The following is an 18,022-nucleotide window of genomic DNA, read 5'->3' on the forward strand; positions in this document are numbered from 1 at the left end:
GTTCCATTTATTAATCCCATTTTATTTAATTTATTTATTCATTATTTTTTGGGGGGAGATTATGGCATGATATTCAGAGAATATTATAATAGTTCACTTTTTTCTTATAATAATAATAATCTTTTCCTTTCCTTCATTCTCTTCTTTATTGCTCAGTCGTTTAGATCCGGGAGTGGAGGGGGTCTATGGCCCACAAGCGCCCCTTCTGTACGCTAGTGGGACTTGACTAGGCTTCTATCATTACCTGGGACGTGAATGTCAACCCTTCAGCATGTTCAATTTGTTGTAAATTAATGCAGCTTTCTAAAAAAAAACTGACATTGACATAAAATATGGGCGAAACGAGCGAAGTTTTAAATCAGCGATTAATGATGTAATAATCAGGACTTATCGAACTGACGTTAGAATAAATGGGATAAAAATACAACAGACATAATTAAAAGATGCCCAAATTTTGCCCTAATTGTGTGTGTGGAGTGTGTGTGGGGGGGGGCTTCCGTCAACCACCCCTAGCATTACACCCATGAAGTTCGGTGACACGACTTTTGCTCCTGCGATGATTGCTCCGGTCTTAATATCTCAGAGGGATTATAGATTGATATTGAGTTTTGGTTCTGAATAATATCAAGTCAAGGATTAAAGTTTATTTAGTTTTGGAGGTTGAACTTTATCGCCGGGTATCAGGGAGCATTTTTCGCCGGAGCAAATGGCATGAAGTTTAACTCTCCGCTTGGCTAAAGAAATGTTGATGTTAAAAAATATAAAAAAAAAGAAGAGTATTGTGATGTTTTTCTTTTTTTCCCATTTGCACTTCTACTTTCGGTCAAGACCCTTTTTTCTTCTTTTTCCCACTTTTTTTCTTCTTAATTCTATAAAGCACAATTTTTATTCCCTCTATGAAACATACGGGACTAGCCGGGGCTATAATTATTATGACAAAGAAATCTGAATTTCTAAAACCTTATAAAATCTTAAGAATAATAAACATATTTGTTTTTATTATATAAAAAATGTATAGTCACTAAGGTTCGCCTGTGCATCTTAACAATCTTGGAAAATAAGCAGCTAGGGGAACGGTTATTACAAAGGGGCTTATCTAACTTGATTTGTCTTGTAATAACTATCACTATACGCTTGTCATGATAATGGTTTTCAATATCCAGGCTCTTTTAGCATTATGCAAGTCTGAACGCGGAAATAATACTTTCCGGTAATTCTATCTTTATACCATCTATTCATTATTACAATCGCTGCTCTTTTTCAAAATTGCATTGATTTAAATTTTGAAGGACTATCTGATTGTTACAAAAAATACATAATTTGACGACTAGCTATCTAACATATATGATTTATTACATTTAATGTTTCATGCGTGTTCACATCATTCACAATATGTAAATACAGTAATATAGATTCATTACACAAAGAAAATATTATATAAAGAAAAATTACACGTGAATACAATATCTCATTAATTGAAATCACAAAGGCCTTGCAACATAAGCATGAGTCCCGACATGAGTCATTATATGAACCACTATTTAACACTTAAGACTGGTGAAAAGTTATACACATGTAGATACCTTATTGGAAATATAACAAACAATGGGCAAACAAAACTGGACCTACCGTTCTCTGCACAGATAGGCTCCTATTACGTTTTGAAATCCCTATATGTACATAGAGAAATTGCCAAACTGTTTAGCAATTTATAATTTCCATGATAAAATGTTCATCTATTTGAATTACATTAATCATATGGCCTTTGCAAGATATATACTGTATAACATATGTAATGTATATTTTTTTCGTTTACATGTTTTAATCGTAAAATATACAAATATGATTGGAAACATTTTAAGATGGTGTTTTGACATTTTCTTTATTGTAGTGATCAATCTAAACTTGTCAATCATTATATCGTGGTTATAATCCACCCTGCCAACAAATACATAAAGATTCAATGTAATGATTTTTTTTACTTTATGTTTGATTAAGTCACTTCTATTTAGCTAAGTTCGAGTTTATACAATTTCTCAAAATTATTGCAATGCTTAGTGATGCTTTGTAATATACACAAAAAAGTAAGTCCATGCACCCTAAATCTAATTGCTGTAACTTTTGAACAGAATAATTCTGAGATATGATATTTCGATAATTTCGTAGTTGGTGTTTTTTATACCCATTACGCAACTCCATGGGAAAAATGAGATTGATCGGTTGAGTCATGCATGAGTAATTAAAGATTGAATTAAAAATGACCATTTTTGAAAGTCACAAGAGTCGTTTTTCAGATTGTGCAAATACAAAGTTGGGCAAAAGTTGTTTTTAGGTGAATTTTATGGTGTTAAAGCTGTTTTACTATCCATCATTTAGACACTGCACACACAATTTTGATATTGTATGTTTATGGTTAAGTGAGCACAATATTGCAGGTGCCGCGGAAGCGGGGAAGGGGGGGGGGGGTTCAGCCCCCACTTTTTTCCAAAACCACAAATAGTATCCCGTAATTAGCAACCATCTGGAATAAAATTATTGGAAATGGTTTTTTGACTGATTTGAGTAGGTATGGGTGTCAACATTTACAAAAAAAAAGTTAGGAGGAATACGGGTTGGGGAAAATGCTTTTTTCAAGGTCAAAGGTCAATGACCTTTTCATATATACTGTATAATGGTATCTCTGAGATGGAAAGGCGCAGGATGGTGATAATGGTGTCAAAATGCACAAATTCTTACCAGAATAAGAAATAGAATAAAATTAAGTACCCAGAATGCACATTAAACAAAAAAATTAAAGGTCAAAGCCTTTCAAAGGTCATTGACCTTTTTACATTATAACCATATACGGTATAATGGTATCTCTGAGATAAAAAGGCGCAGGTTGGTGATCTTGGTGTCAAAATGCACAGATTCTTACAAGAAGATCAAATAGAATCAAATCAAGTACATACAATGCTCATTCACCAATGAAATTCAAGGTCAAAGGTCAATGACTTTTTTTAACATATACCATATACTGTATAATGGCATCTTTGAGATGAAAAGGCGCAGGCTAGTGATCTTGGTGTAAAAATGCAGAGGTTCTTACTGGAAGATCAAATAAAATGAAATTAAGTACCTAGAATGCATATCAATCCATAAAGTTCACGGTCAAAGGTCAATGACCTTTTTAGATAGGCTATATATCGTATAATGGTATCTCTGAGACAAAACGCTGCATGTTGGTGATTTTGGTGTCAAAACAATTTTTGCAAGAAGATAAAAAGACACAAAGTAATAATAGAAAAATTATCCTTCACCTTTGATATCCAAAGTCAAAGGTCAAAAGTTACTAAATATTTGTATATCCATTCATGATCCCCCCCAAAAAAAAATCAATCCATTATATTTACATTTTATTTGTGAATGATAGAAAGAAAGATAGCTATTTTTTAATGAAAACGTGGATGTTTGATAATTTCACTCTGAAATAAGGATAATGGCCATGAAAAATATATTTAGGGGTTAGAGGTCAATCAACTATGTCAATAACGGCGGGGAATTTAAGTAAATGTGTCAATAACTTGATTGTGGCATGTAGGTATATGGTGATTCTGATGGGAAAAAGACTGACCTGCGTGGAAAATGAACAGAAATGTCATAGTTGATTCCTTGACCAATGATGATGTCAAAATACAAGTTCGAGGTGAAATTGAGATCAATTAAATAGCACTTTTTAATACATATTGTAGTAATGCATTGCCAAAAGTGTAAAAAATATCATGTATGATATAATTTGAAATGGTGAAGTTGTCTAAATTAGCAGCATTTAGATATGCATTTTATTAATCTAAATCAAGGTATATCAAATTTCTCTGTAGCAATAGGTCACTAACCTCAAATGCTACAATCAATACTATATACTATCATCTGTAAATGGAAAGAATAGGCATCATCCAAGAACATTTTCATATAGCCAGGAACAATGATGAAGAATTAAAATAAGGCAATCATTAGAGCTGCAGCTTTTGTCATAGTAAATGAAATTCAGTGTTTTAACTTCAGCAAAGAGTACTCAAACTCTTGAAAACCGTCTGACATGTTCAGGACTTTGATCTGGCCCATTCAATGAAAACCCAATTATCTGTCAAGGGATATCAGACCAGGATCTATATTATTACTGATATGTTGTACAGCTTGATCCTCAGGAATTGGAAGTGGTGCTGCGGGAGTTTTGTTAGGTCGATGGATGTGTACTTGTAAACTATTATCTCATTTTGAATTTCATCATTATATGCCTAATTTGTGCATGATAACAATCAGTTGTTCTGGACCAAATACATGATCCTTGTACAAACTGATACCTGGTAGAAATAGCATCATGGGCGAGGTACGGGAGCTAGAGAGCAGATATGAAGTTTTGTCCTGCAGCATTAGCATCTCAAGAGATTCTGGCAGCTCGCAATGAGAGGTAATTAATAATAATACGGGAATTCATCTTTGTTGAAGTTGAGGTACATGCCATTTACTATGACGAGGTGAGTGGACTATCGCTGGAGAGAAAAAGACACAGCAACCTTGATTTAGATATTATGATGCATCAAATGCTGCTATTTAAGATAAAAATCATTTCAAATTGTATACTCGATTTCATTTATTTTTTCATTGCTTTTGGCAATGCATCGCAGTATACATTGTATGAAGAAGTGTTATTTGGTTATCAACTTTTTTAAAATTAATTTCCACTGATATTTTGGAAAGAGTTCCTTGACCTCTGACCCCTAAATACATTCTCCATGACCTTCATTACTTCAGACTGAAATTGTGAATCTCCATGTTTTCATTACAAATTACCCATCTTTATTTACATTATCACAAATAAAATATGAACACATAGGATAAATGTTTTGTTATTTCTTATGTCATACAGATTATTATATATTATATATATATACATATATATATAGGCCTATATATATGTATATGTATATATTCATCTGATCATGGAATTCAAGGGTGAAACTTTATTCTTTACACTGATTTTGGTGTTGTTTAATCTATTTGTACAAATCTTTGCATTTTGGCACCAAGATCACCAACCTGCGGTGTTTTATCTCCGAGATACCATTATCATTATTTTATGTTAAAAAGGACATTGACCTTTGTCCTTAAATTTTAAAGGTGAATTCTCGATACTTAATTTGATTTTATTTAATCTTCCTGTAAGAATCTGTGTGTTTTGACACCAAAATCACCAACATGCAGCGTTTTATCTCAGAGATGCCATTATACGATATATAGCCTAAGGTCATTGACCTTTGACCGTGAACTTTATGGATTAATATGCATTCTGGTTAATTAATTTCATTTTATTTGAACTTCCTGTAAAAACCTCTGCATTTTTACACCAAGATCAATAACCTGCGCCTTTTCATCTACGTATATGCTATATAATGTAAAAAAGGTCATTGACCTTTCAAAGGCTTTGACCTTGAATTTCATTGGTGAATGAGCATTGTATGTACTTGATTTGATTCTATTTGATCTTCTTGTAAGAATCCGTGCATTTTGACACCAAGATCACCAACCTGCGCCTTTTTATCTCAGAGATACCATTATACCGTATATGGTATATAATGTAAAAAAGGTCAATGACCTTTGAAAGGCTTTGACCTTGAAATTTTTTGTTTAATGTGCATTCTGGATACTTAACTTTATTTATTTCATATTCTGGTAAGAATTTGTGCATTTTTAGACCATTATCAACAACCTGCGCCTTTCCATCTCAGAGATACCATTATACAGTACATATGAAAAGGTCATTGACCTTTGACCTTGAAAAAAAAACACTTTCCCCAACCCGTATTCCTCCTAACTTTTTTGGGGGTAAATGTTGACACCCATACCTACTCAAATCAGTTGAAAAACCATTTCCAATAATTTTATTCCAGATTGGCTACTTTGTGGTCTAATTAAGAGATACTAAAAGCATATACAAAAATGTAAAAATTACCATACGATTGTGATTTTTGGCATGGTCAGCCCCCGCCCCCCCCCCCACACACTTTGAAAACCGTTCCGCGGCCCCTGTATTGTGACGTATAATCATAGGTGTTTATTGAAGTATCCTCTAACACTTGTTAGATTATGTTGAAATTTGAAAATGTTGGTGGCTCCCCGAATATAGACCCCTCCCCATTTCGAAATTCTGGATCCATCACTGAATTTGTCCATAAATTAAACTGATCCTGACAGATTGTTAGGACAAGAATACACTTGTACGCATTATAAAGAGTATTCATTCCTATGTTTTAGAATGTGCTCGCTCAATCATAAAAATGTTAAAAGTTCGGAAAGTGTGTGGTGATAGAAATGATGGATGATAAACACAACAGCAATTAAAGTCACATTTGAAACCGAATTTGCCCTCATTATTCACTTTATTACCCTTTAAAATGGGTCTGTAACATTGAAAATACCCCTTTTCTCACTTTTATGCATGCTCACTCATCCATAAATAAACAAATCTATTTCATTTATGCACAGAATTCTGCCCATAGGTTGATAAACATTACAGTACTGACAAATGACATTGCTAAAGACAGCCTCGCTTGAAAAAAGTTCCACCATATTGAAAAAGGGGTTACTAATTTCAAACATATTATTATGCACCCATAATGTAATGTCTAAGACAAAAGAAGTCAAAATTTTCACAAATGTGAAATGAGCCGGAAATGAGGCTTTGTTTCATGGACGGCTTTTGCCACTTCTGTCAACAATTATTTCATGAAACTTCGCACATGGCTTCAGAGTATTATCCTAAAGGCGCGCACACCAAAATAACCATTCGATACGGCACAGGCTGGGGCCAAGGCCTTAAACTTTCTTCTCATTTGCATAATTTTCGAATATTGTGTGCTCACTGATGCATTAAACATCGGGATTTTCATAAAAATCAAATCAAATGAACTATGCAAGGAAGTATGTGACAGATATCCATAGTTACAAATTACTTTTTTTTCCAATAACGTAAAAAGAGCTAATTACATTCCACATATTCATTCAAGCGTGAATGTTTAATTAAATGCCTTTGAATCATTGAAGCATGTTAATTTGTCATGAACATAACGAAAAAAGTTGAGAAAAGATCCTATTCAATTACCAAAATGAAACAATACTTGCCTATGATATTTGAAAAATAGTATATTTGTTTTCAATAAATGTTCATTGAAACGTGAAACGATGAATATTGTTGAAGATACTCTTCACAAAAATAACTCATTAATTCGATCCCTTTTTTATAGAAATGTGTCAAAAATCCAATTATAGCAAACTTGGATTTTGGACTTGTGTTTATTCAACCGTGAAATCTAGCCAAAAATGTTGCATCGTCTTTTAAAAAGTACCTTTTACAAGCCTTCTGACAATTTTCTAGGATGAAAATGTGGAATTAGTTCCAATAAAATGGAATCAAAGTCATATTTGTCTTGTGACTTTTTTAAAAGTGAAATTTTTGCCTTCTGACGGTGCTCACTGAAGCATGACGTAAAATACTTCAATAACATTTACTCAGAGGGTAGCTTATAAAATTACCTCCAGGCTCATATAAAAAAATATATTAAAATTTGCATTGAATCGGAAATTATTGATATTTGTTTAAGGGGGACTTACTTTTTTTGTATATTGTGAACTTAAAATAAATAAAAAATAATACAAAATGAATTCCATTGAACGAACTACAAATCACAAGCTCATAATTTTCATATCACTTGTTGCTTCTTAATGATTTATTTTCTCCACTTTTCCCTTTAACATGCTTATACAGCTTTCTATTTCGGTAATGTTTAGATCTAATGCTTATACATTAAAAGACAAATCAAATTTCATGTAAAATACATCTTTACCTCATGCCAAAAGGAATCAAGCAGTAATTTGATAATTTTCGCTATTCCGGGCCCAAACAAAACGAATTTTGTGAAAGTACAATAAACAAACAATCCATGCATGGATAAAATTTCAAGGTGATATATTCATACTGAATTGAAACTGTAAATCCAATTCATTATCTACACAAACAAATGTCTAAGAATATCTACATACTTGGAAAATCGTCCACTTGATTCCCATGTTTCTCATCTGGGCTCCGTAACACAAAGATTAGCGATCAATCGCTAATTGAACTGACCAATCAAGATCAATGTTACACGCGCATTTGGCCCAAAATATTGACTATGGAACCAATCAGAAGTGTTTTTCATATTTGCTATTCATCGCAATCCTTTGTGTTACGGAGCCCAAATCAATGAATTTGTGATCATGCGTATAGATATTGCATATTTTAAACAATATTACATTACCAAATATAAAAATCGGGAATTTATACCACTGATTTATAGAAATAACTTTTGACTTTGGCGCGAAACTTAAATGAAATTAATTATGTATCTAAATTGAAGGTTGAAGATATTCGATTTTCCACATTCATGCATCTTGATATTGGAATAATTTAAAAATATTGATAATAAGGGCTGGAGCACTTATATGCTAGCGGTCTGTGAGTTAAGAGAGCTGACCGGGCTTGCCCCTTAAATTGTCGGCAAACGGAGCAACACTGCAGCAGGAAGGAGGGAACAGGCCACACCAGGATCTAGCTAGAAATTCCGGTGGGTGATAAAAAACTGTTGTTTTTGAAATTATGTACTCGATTGTCTTTGTTAATATCTCTTTTTTCATTTGTTGTTGCTTCTATATCAAAAGGAACTGTTGCTGGGCTAGCGCCATGAGCGTCTCAGGATGATGACTTTGTGTATGCTCAATAAGATATCAAAATTATTATTAATATGGAAATCGAATGATCACGGAAATGCGTGGGTTGTGGAATTGCAGCTAGTCAGAAAATCTTGGTCGTGAAGTGCTTCCGATAAGTGGTGATCGATGGGTAACCCGACACATGCTCCGGCGACGATTGCTCCGGTGACAAATGCTCCCCAAAATGCGACATTTGCTTTTCGAGATTTGCTCCGCCGACATTTGCTCCGCCGATATTTGCTCCGCCGACTGTTGCTCCGCCGACAATTGCTCCGCCGACTTTTGTTCCGCCGACAGTTGCTCCGCCGACAGTTGCTCCACCGACAAATTGCTCCACATTTAGCGACAAATGCTCCGGCGACAAATGCTAATCGAACGACACATGCTCCGGCGACAATTGCTCCGCCGAATGTAGGGACAGTTGCTCCGCCGAAATTTGCTCCGCATGTAGGGACATATGGTCCGCTGATTATAGCTCCGCCGAAAATGCCATCCACTGAAAATTGATTTTTTTTTTTTATTTTTTTTTTAGTAAAACTAACAACGCTTCTTCTCCAAAGCTGTGTGGTCATTATCATTATTCTATATATCTTTAACATTCCTAAATGAATTGGTAAGCGGAAAGAAATGGTTTGGCTCAAATTAAATTTCCATCAGCGCTTTTATCTCCATTATTTTTCCCTTTCTTTCCTTGAAACCCACTTTCTTCCCCCGTCCCTCTCTCCTCCTGTTTAAATTTATTTTCTCTCTCTCTGCATTCCTAGTAACTTCTGCTCCTATTTCTTTTACAACCTCTCCCTTCTTCTCCTATCTCTTTCTTCTTGCTCTAATGCTATTTTGGTCTGTTTTCACTGTTTATTCTTCTAACTTTGTCCTACCCCCTCTAATGGAATTGAAAACTAATAAAGTTTTACGATCTTGTTAGAAAGGAGTTTCCTGTCACTTTTTCTTTTTCTTTTATTATATTTTCCCTTCTATTACATGCAGTCAGTGTGAAAACAACTTTCCTTTTGAAGGACATGTACTACAAGAAAACGTTGATTTGAATAAAAAGAGAAAAAATCAGACAAGCGTAACACTGAAAATTTCATCAAAATCGGATGTAAAATAAGAAAGTTATGATATTTGTAAGTTTAATTTCTCAAAATAGTTATATGCAAATGAGAGAACTGATGACATCACTTACTATTTCTTTTGTATTTTCTTATAAGAAATATACAATATTCAAGTTTTCTCCTTATTTTCCTGTGAAAAAAGTTTTATTTCTCCCTGAAAATGTGGAATTATCATTGTTCAACATTTCTTTGAAGGGGTAGTCCTAACAGTCCTAGTAGTCACGGGTCGTGTGGTCCAGTGGTTTAAGCATTGGACTCATAACCGCAAGGTTGAGAGTTCGAATCCCAACTCTGCCATTGTCTCCACTTTGATAAAAAGTTCGAAGAGTGTTATCTGTCGTCTGTTATGTCAGATTAACCTACGGGCTGATTAACCTAGACGTAAAAAAATGGTTATATACCAGCTTGGCGTTTACCAGCAAAAAATGTCCTGCCAAATTCGTACGGGAATTAGTACTTCTTAACTTTATTCTTATAAATCAACATAAATATATACCATAATCCTTATTTGAATAATGCAATCGCGAGCGCGAACATTTTTTTTTTATTTTATGTGTTTTGTCCTAAAATTTGAACATTCTGGACAATGTTATCATGAAAAGTTGTGTATGCAACTGTTTAAACTACAAATGCGAAGCGCGAGCAGAAATTGTTAATACACGCTTTGAACTGATCAAAAAGGTACCTATTAAGATTTGACTGCAGTTAGCCATGAAGGATTTACATAATTTAACAATCAAATTATGCGAGCGCGAAGCGCGAGCTGAATTTTTTTTTTTAATTTCTAAAAAATTGAAATTTTTAGCACTTTTTGTGATTTCAACAGGATAGGTATACAACTAAACAATTGATGCGAGCGCGAAGCGCGAACGGAAAATGTCGAGATTAAGACCTAAAACGAGATACTCTATTCACGTTTTGCAAATTATGTAAAGGATGAGTAAAAGGGGATCTTCCTATATTAATAATGCAAGAACAGAGCACGAGCAGAAAATTGTTGATATTGTAATCTAAAACTGGATAATGATTTAAATAGAGAACAAGTTGCGTATCTGATGAAACGTGCTCGCGTGTGTTTCATATTTAGACCTAGAAACCAGGCATTCTAAATATATCTTTTATCATGAAAATCAATAAAAAAGGGTGTTTTCAGCTCTACATTTCAAGCAATTTGTAGGAAAATTGTGAGGTGGATATGGATCGTACTTAAAAAAACAAATAACATTTTTCATTATTATTACTTTAGGTTTTGACAAGAGACCAGGACATCATTAGGACAAGTCATCACAAGATCTTCCTATTCCTCTTGCTAAGTGCGAGATGAAACAAAAGGGACAATATTTGGTAAGCTATTATGCCTAAATAGGGCACGAAATCATGGCCTGAAAACTGAACATTTCAAGAACTTTGGTAATTATGAATAAGATGCACGAGTTTTAACAATTAATGCAAGTGCAAATTGCGAGCCGAAACTTTTGTTAGACTGTCACCAAATGTGGATTTTAAGAAGTTTGTTGTATAATCATTGGCGGCGGAAGCCAAAAATTTTAGGAGGGGACAACCAAAAAAATTTTGACAAGCAAAAAAAAAAAAAAAAAGATTCTCGACCCCAACGAATTTTAGCAACAAATTTAGGGGGGGACCGTCCCCCCCTCCTCAAATTTAGGGGGGGACACGTCCCCCCCGCTTCCGCCGCCTATGTGTATAATCAATATTGAGACATACATTACTTGCCAATCAAAATGCGAGAGTGCAGCGCTAGCTGATACGTTTTGACAATGAGATCTGCAAAGGGATATTTTGAAAACTTTATGGAATACGCGAAAATAATAAAGGTAACTGATAAGTTAACATTTGCAAGCGTGCAGCACGAGCAGAAAATATTAATGTTCAGATCGTAAAACTAACATTTTTAAAAATCACTTTAAAACAATCGATTTGTAAATCAAACAAAATAATGAACGTTCGATTTCCTCGGCGAAATATATTTTGCATATTGACTTCCAAACTTGATATTTAAGCTCCAAGATATGTAAATCAACTAACAGGCAATGAGAGCACGAAGTGCGAGCGAAAATTTTAAAAAGTGAAATATGAAAGATTCTTTTTAATTTCCAAGTCTTTCACTTGTCTTCTTCCTTTTCTCTTTTCCCTGTTTTTCCCCCTTTTTTCTTTTTTTTGCTCCGCCAATAGGGGAACCCGGGCCCCTCGCCCCTGGATCCGCCTTTGATATAAAGTTGACTTGAATTGTGAAACTTGAATGGTGAAACAAAAGAATTAAAAAAAGTATGTAACGCAAAAGGATGTAACAAATATTTTCGTCAGAGCAAGTGTCTTCCTTTAGGCCTAGTCTGTCGGTAGAGCAATCGTGAGCAGAGCAATTGTTATTCGAGGAGCATTTGTCGCAGGTATTTTATTTTATTTTATTTTGATACGATCTCGTTTACGATCTTGCCGTCAATGAATTTGGACTTTATTTGCCTTGATGATACTTAATATTACCATTGGTATCGTTTGCCTTGTGATCGAACTGCTTATTTATCTTCTATGTGATGGTTTAGTCTTATTTTCTGGAGTGATTTTTGTGGTTCTTAAATGTGCTGTGATAGAGAGAGAAATTTGAAACGCCACGGACGTCCGAGATCGTAGTCCCATACATTCACCCCGGTGCCTACAGTTATGTGAACATAATACTGGTGAGAATAGATGTGTTACACTGACTGAACAGTGACATTTAATCGAGGATATTAGAGTTTGTGACAGTGTTATCAATTCTATCAGTATATATACGTTCCAAATAAGTGTAGATTTTTTATACAATGACGCTGAAATCAAATACTCATACCGGAGCCCTGGGTTCTGAAGATTTCAGATAAAAATTACCGAAATATATGACTACATCTGCGTTACGATTAGCCGTCCACCATCTGCATTATTTTTATGAACATAACATAGAGAAGAAAGATGAGAAAGCACGAATTGACTATGTGACAGATCTTGTGTGTCATATATTACCGCATCTTGATTCTAAGATATGTGAACATTTCGTCACCATGCATGAACAAGATAAATATGGCGACCATGACCAGAGAGATCTACACGATCATGATGATCAAGACGAAGTAATCCTCCATGAAGTCGAGCACACAGAGGAAAAATCAAAACAAGCATGCAAAAGCTGCTCTTCAATAGGCTCTAATCTCATTTCTCCCCAGCAGCAAATAAAGACATTATCGATCACAGTGAATAATCTTATTGCATCTAATGACTCTAATCTTGTTCGTGATGTAAACAAAGAGGATAGTGGCCAATCAGGAAATTCCATTGATGATCAACTAAAGGCTTACAGGGAAAAGCACCGTGCAATCCACGAAAGTTCTTGTAGGCCCAAAAGCAAGAACGATGTGAAAGCAGATATTCTCATTATCGGTGATTCCATGACAAGAGGATTAATCCCAGCCCGATTGTCAAAACGCCGTGTTGCATGTAGGACCCTCCCAGGCGCTAAGCTTGAAGATGCGTATGACAGAGTGTGTGACTTCGTTCAAATTAGTAAACCTGTTGAGGTTATTTTTCATCTCGGAACAAACAATGTCGTGATCGATGACTCCAGTGAAATTGTTGCCAAACACACCTCACTGATTGAAGAATTGAAGAAATGCCACGATTTCGAGTTTGTCACTATCTTATCAATCATTCACCGGCGCAACGAGAGCTCGGAAACTCGAATGAAGGTTGATGACGTCAACGAGTCGCTGAAACTATTGGCCAATCAGAACAATTGGTCATACATCGACGATGGGAACATCGACTCGACACTCCTGACGAGAGATGGCGTACATCTGAATAAAAGCGGAGCGCGGTTATTAGCTGTGAACATCATTCGACATATGCGAGGAGTCATGCCTGGCGAGACCATGGGGGTCCATGGCGAGACATACTCCGGGACGCACCCCGCTTCTCTGAATCTGCCCCGTCAAACACGGGAATCAGTTCAATACTACCCAGGCTCCGAGAGACTGAGTGACAATGATTTTCCTTTCCCCCCGAACCACAAAATGAACCGCAGGAAAAAGATGTTTCGAGAGCGACTGTTCCCTCGGGATTGGATAGATTCTCTGGATACGGCGAGGAGACTCCTGAACAGACGACCAAGTCAATGAAATTCATGCCACCCCAACACCAATGTGAATTTCATGATCTTATTGATGGAAGCATTCCTCCCATCTCAAAATCAGGAATGAAATTATGTCATATCAATATAAATTCATTACTAGCTAAAATAGATGAATTTAGCCTTCTGTTGAAAAACTTCACGTTTGATATTATAGCGGTAACCGAAACACACTGTGATGAGACAATAACCGATTCAGAGTTAGCTATGGAAGGATTTACAATATTGAGAAAAGATAGGTCTCGACATGGTGGAGGTGTCGCGTTTTACGTCAGAGAAACCCTTCACTTTAAACATCTTTCACAATTTGATAGTAGTTTGGAAGCACTTTGGATAAATTTACACGTTAACAAAAAGAATATATACGTATGTGTACTGTACAGGCCACCCAACTCACCTGTATCTTTCTTTGATGAACTTAATCGCCTAATGCAGAAAGTCATTGATGTGGCTGATGAGATCATTATATTAGGCGACTTGAACTGTGATTTTAGTACTTCGAAAGCAGATCATCTTGCTAACAGCTTGCAAACATTGATGTCCGGCTACTTATTTGACCAACTTGTTGACATTCCTACCAGAATTACATCAGGCTCAAGTACAATAATTGACCATATTTTTACCACTGATTCTGAAAACCATTCAATGACTGGAGTATTTAGAACATTTTTGAGTGATCATTTTCTGGTCTTCACCGTATTTGGAAGCGATTCCCCTAAAAAGTTAGACAATTACATCGAATGGAGGAGTTTTAAGGACTTCAGTTCAGAATCATTTGAACAAACTTTGTCACAATTACCTTTTTATTTAGTATTTGATACAAAGGATGTGAATTATGCATGGGAATTATGGTATAATATGTTTATGAATGCAGTAAACGATCATGCCCCGTACAAGAGAAAACGCATTCGTAATAATCCATGTCCATGGATCACAGGAGACTTAATTTCTTTATGAATACTCGTGCCTTTTTGCACAAGAAAGCCACAACTTTGAACAGCCAAGTGATATGGACTGCATATAGGCGTCTGCGAAATGTTATTACTCATAAAATCAAGGAAGCAAAAAGTGAATTTATACAGTTACAGATAAACAATAACGCTGGAAACTCTGGCGCAATCTGGACAGTTCTTAAAAGCATTTGTAAAAATAATAAGAATAATAAAATATGCCTGGAAGTAAATGAAAGTATTATATCTGATGCAGATGAAGTCGCCAGATACTTGAACGATTATTTTGTTGAGTCTGTCGAAAAAATTGCAAAAGTATCTGAATCTGACTACAATCGCATTCTGTTTGACAGCGATAATTTAGCACCTCATAGGCATGACGTGGATGCAACAAATGAAGCACCAGTACATGGTAACGATGTTTTTGAGATGCCATCAATTTCTTCTGAATTTGTTATTTCGGAAATAAACAAATTAAGAGTAAAAAAGGGCACAGGGCATGATAATTTATCTGTAAGACTCTTGAAATATGCATGTAAACTACCAAATTTAATACAGTCACTTGTATACATTTTGAATTTATCAATTGAATCGTGTACCTTCCCTGACGCTTGGAAAATTGGCCGTGTTCAACCAATCTTCAAATCGGGCGATAAAAGTAACCCAAGTAACTATAGGCCAATAACAATATTGCCTGTTATATCAAAAGTAATAGAAAAGGCTGTCCATTCAGAACTCATGTTCTATCTAAGCAGAAGATCGCTATTATGCTCGAGCCAGTTCGGTTTCAGACCAAACCACTCGTGTGAAACGGCTCTTCTTTGTATGATAGATGAATGGTCTCGTAACGTCGACAATAGGAAAATGAATGGACTTATCTTCCTCGATTTACGTCGAGCATTCGACACTGTGAACCATGAACTCCTTTTAGATAAATTAGCAAAGTATGGTTGTAGTGCAAGTAGTCTTAAATGGTTTCACTCGTATCTTGCTCATCGCAAACAGTATGTTTCTGTAGAAAATAATAAGTCGACAATTAAAGATATCAATATAGGTCTTCCCCAAGGGTCGGTACTTGGCCCACTAATGTTTGTTTTATTTATAAATGACCTACCAAAGAGTATTCCAAATGGATCTGTGTTCATATATGCCGATGATACGACCATATCTGTATCAGGCACATCTAAACACGACATTGAAACACAGCTTAATGAAGTAATGAAGCGAACACATGAATGGTTAATTCGAAACAAGCTTATTCTCAATGTCGATAAGACTAAGACAATGCTACTTGGTTCACGTCAAAGAGTTTGCACATTACAAGATAAAAACTGAGATATTATTATAGACGGAAAATCCATAGCATGTGTAAATGAATATAAATGCCTTGGTGTTATCATTGACTCATATCTAGACTTTAGGAGTCATACAAACAAAGTTGCAAAAGATGTTAAGCAAAAGTTGGGTATTTTGAGGAGACTGAGATCTACCTTCTCCGCTGAACAATTGTCACAGATTTACTGGGGGTATATAGTGCCCCATATTCTCTATTGTTGCAATGTGTGGACAGGGAGAAGTGATGTCAATTACGATATCCTTAATCGCCTACATAAAAGGGCAGCATACTTAATTTCACACTTAACTTGGGAAACCCCGTCCAATGAAGTATTTAATAAATTATCTTGGCCAACATTGGACAAACTCTTTTGGAAATCTGCCTGCTGCACAATGTTTAAAATAATTCATGAACTTGCCCCACCTATACTTTCACGTAGAATTGTACTTCTAGACACCGTACTAATGAGGAACTCTAGACGATCAAATAAACTGATTTTGAGACTCCCAAAATGTTCCACCTCTTTTTATCAAAATTCTTTCCTTTATTCAGGTGCCACAAAGTGGAACAACCTTCCGGACGCTACGCGACTAGAAAAGCGGCCAGCCTCCTTTAAATTACTCCTAAAATGATATAATCACAGATAAGAATATGACATCACTTCTCATACTTACAGCACATGCTACATGTATTGTGTTTTATTAGAAATGCATGATCACTTCCTCGATTTGGTTTTTATCCTATGCTATCTTATGCTTTTCTTAAGAATATGCCTGACTGGTCAAATATTACATAATTACCTTTGCTCCTGAACTCTCTCTCTGTTTACCTCTGGCCCTTTCTCTCTCTCTATCTCTTTCTTCCTATCTTACCACGTCCTTTTACTTTCTCATTTCAAATCTTATTCTGATGTGTATATATATTTTCTTTACTTATGTTTTCTTTATGTTATGAAATATATGTTTTTTGGTATTTATGCAGAGCCCTGTGGAAGACCAGCGATTTTTAATGAATTTTTTAATTGTATATATTGTGTAATTTTGCATATTTGTTTGTATAAAGCTGAACAGGCTACTCTGGATAAAGATGTGAAATAAATAAAAAAATAAAATAAATAAAATAAAATTTAGGTCTTATATTTATTTTTTTAAAGCAGCATGCCGAGAAACTGTCGATGGAGCAATTGTGGACGGAGCAATTATTGGCGGAGCAATTATTGGCGGAGCATTTGTCCCTACATGCGGAGCATTTGTCCCTACATGCGGAGCAAATGTCGGCAGAGAAAACTGTCCCTACATGCGGAGCATGTGTCGTTCAGGTAGCATTTGTCGCTAAATGTGGAGCAATTGTCGGTGGAGCAACTTTCGGCGGAGTAACTGTCGGTGGAGCAACTGTCGGCGGAGCAACTGTCGGCGGAGCAACAGTCGGCGGAGCAAATTTCGGCTGAGCAATAGTCGGCGGAGCAAATATCGGCGGAGCAAATTTCGGCGGAGCAAATGTCGGCGGAGCAAATGTCGAGGAGCAAATGTCGCGGAGCAAATGTCGCATTTTGGGGAGCATTTGTCACCGGAGCAATCGTCGCTAAATGTGGAGCAATTGTCGGTGGAGCAACTTTCGGCGGAGCAACTGTCGGTGGAGCAACTGTCGGCGGAGCAACAGC

Source organism: Lytechinus variegatus, chromosome 1 (assembly GCF_018143015.1).
Source record: "Lytechinus variegatus isolate NC3 chromosome 1, Lvar_3.0, whole genome shotgun sequence".
Taxonomy (NCBI): Eukaryota; Metazoa; Echinodermata; class Echinoidea; order Temnopleuroida; family Toxopneustidae; genus Lytechinus; species Lytechinus variegatus.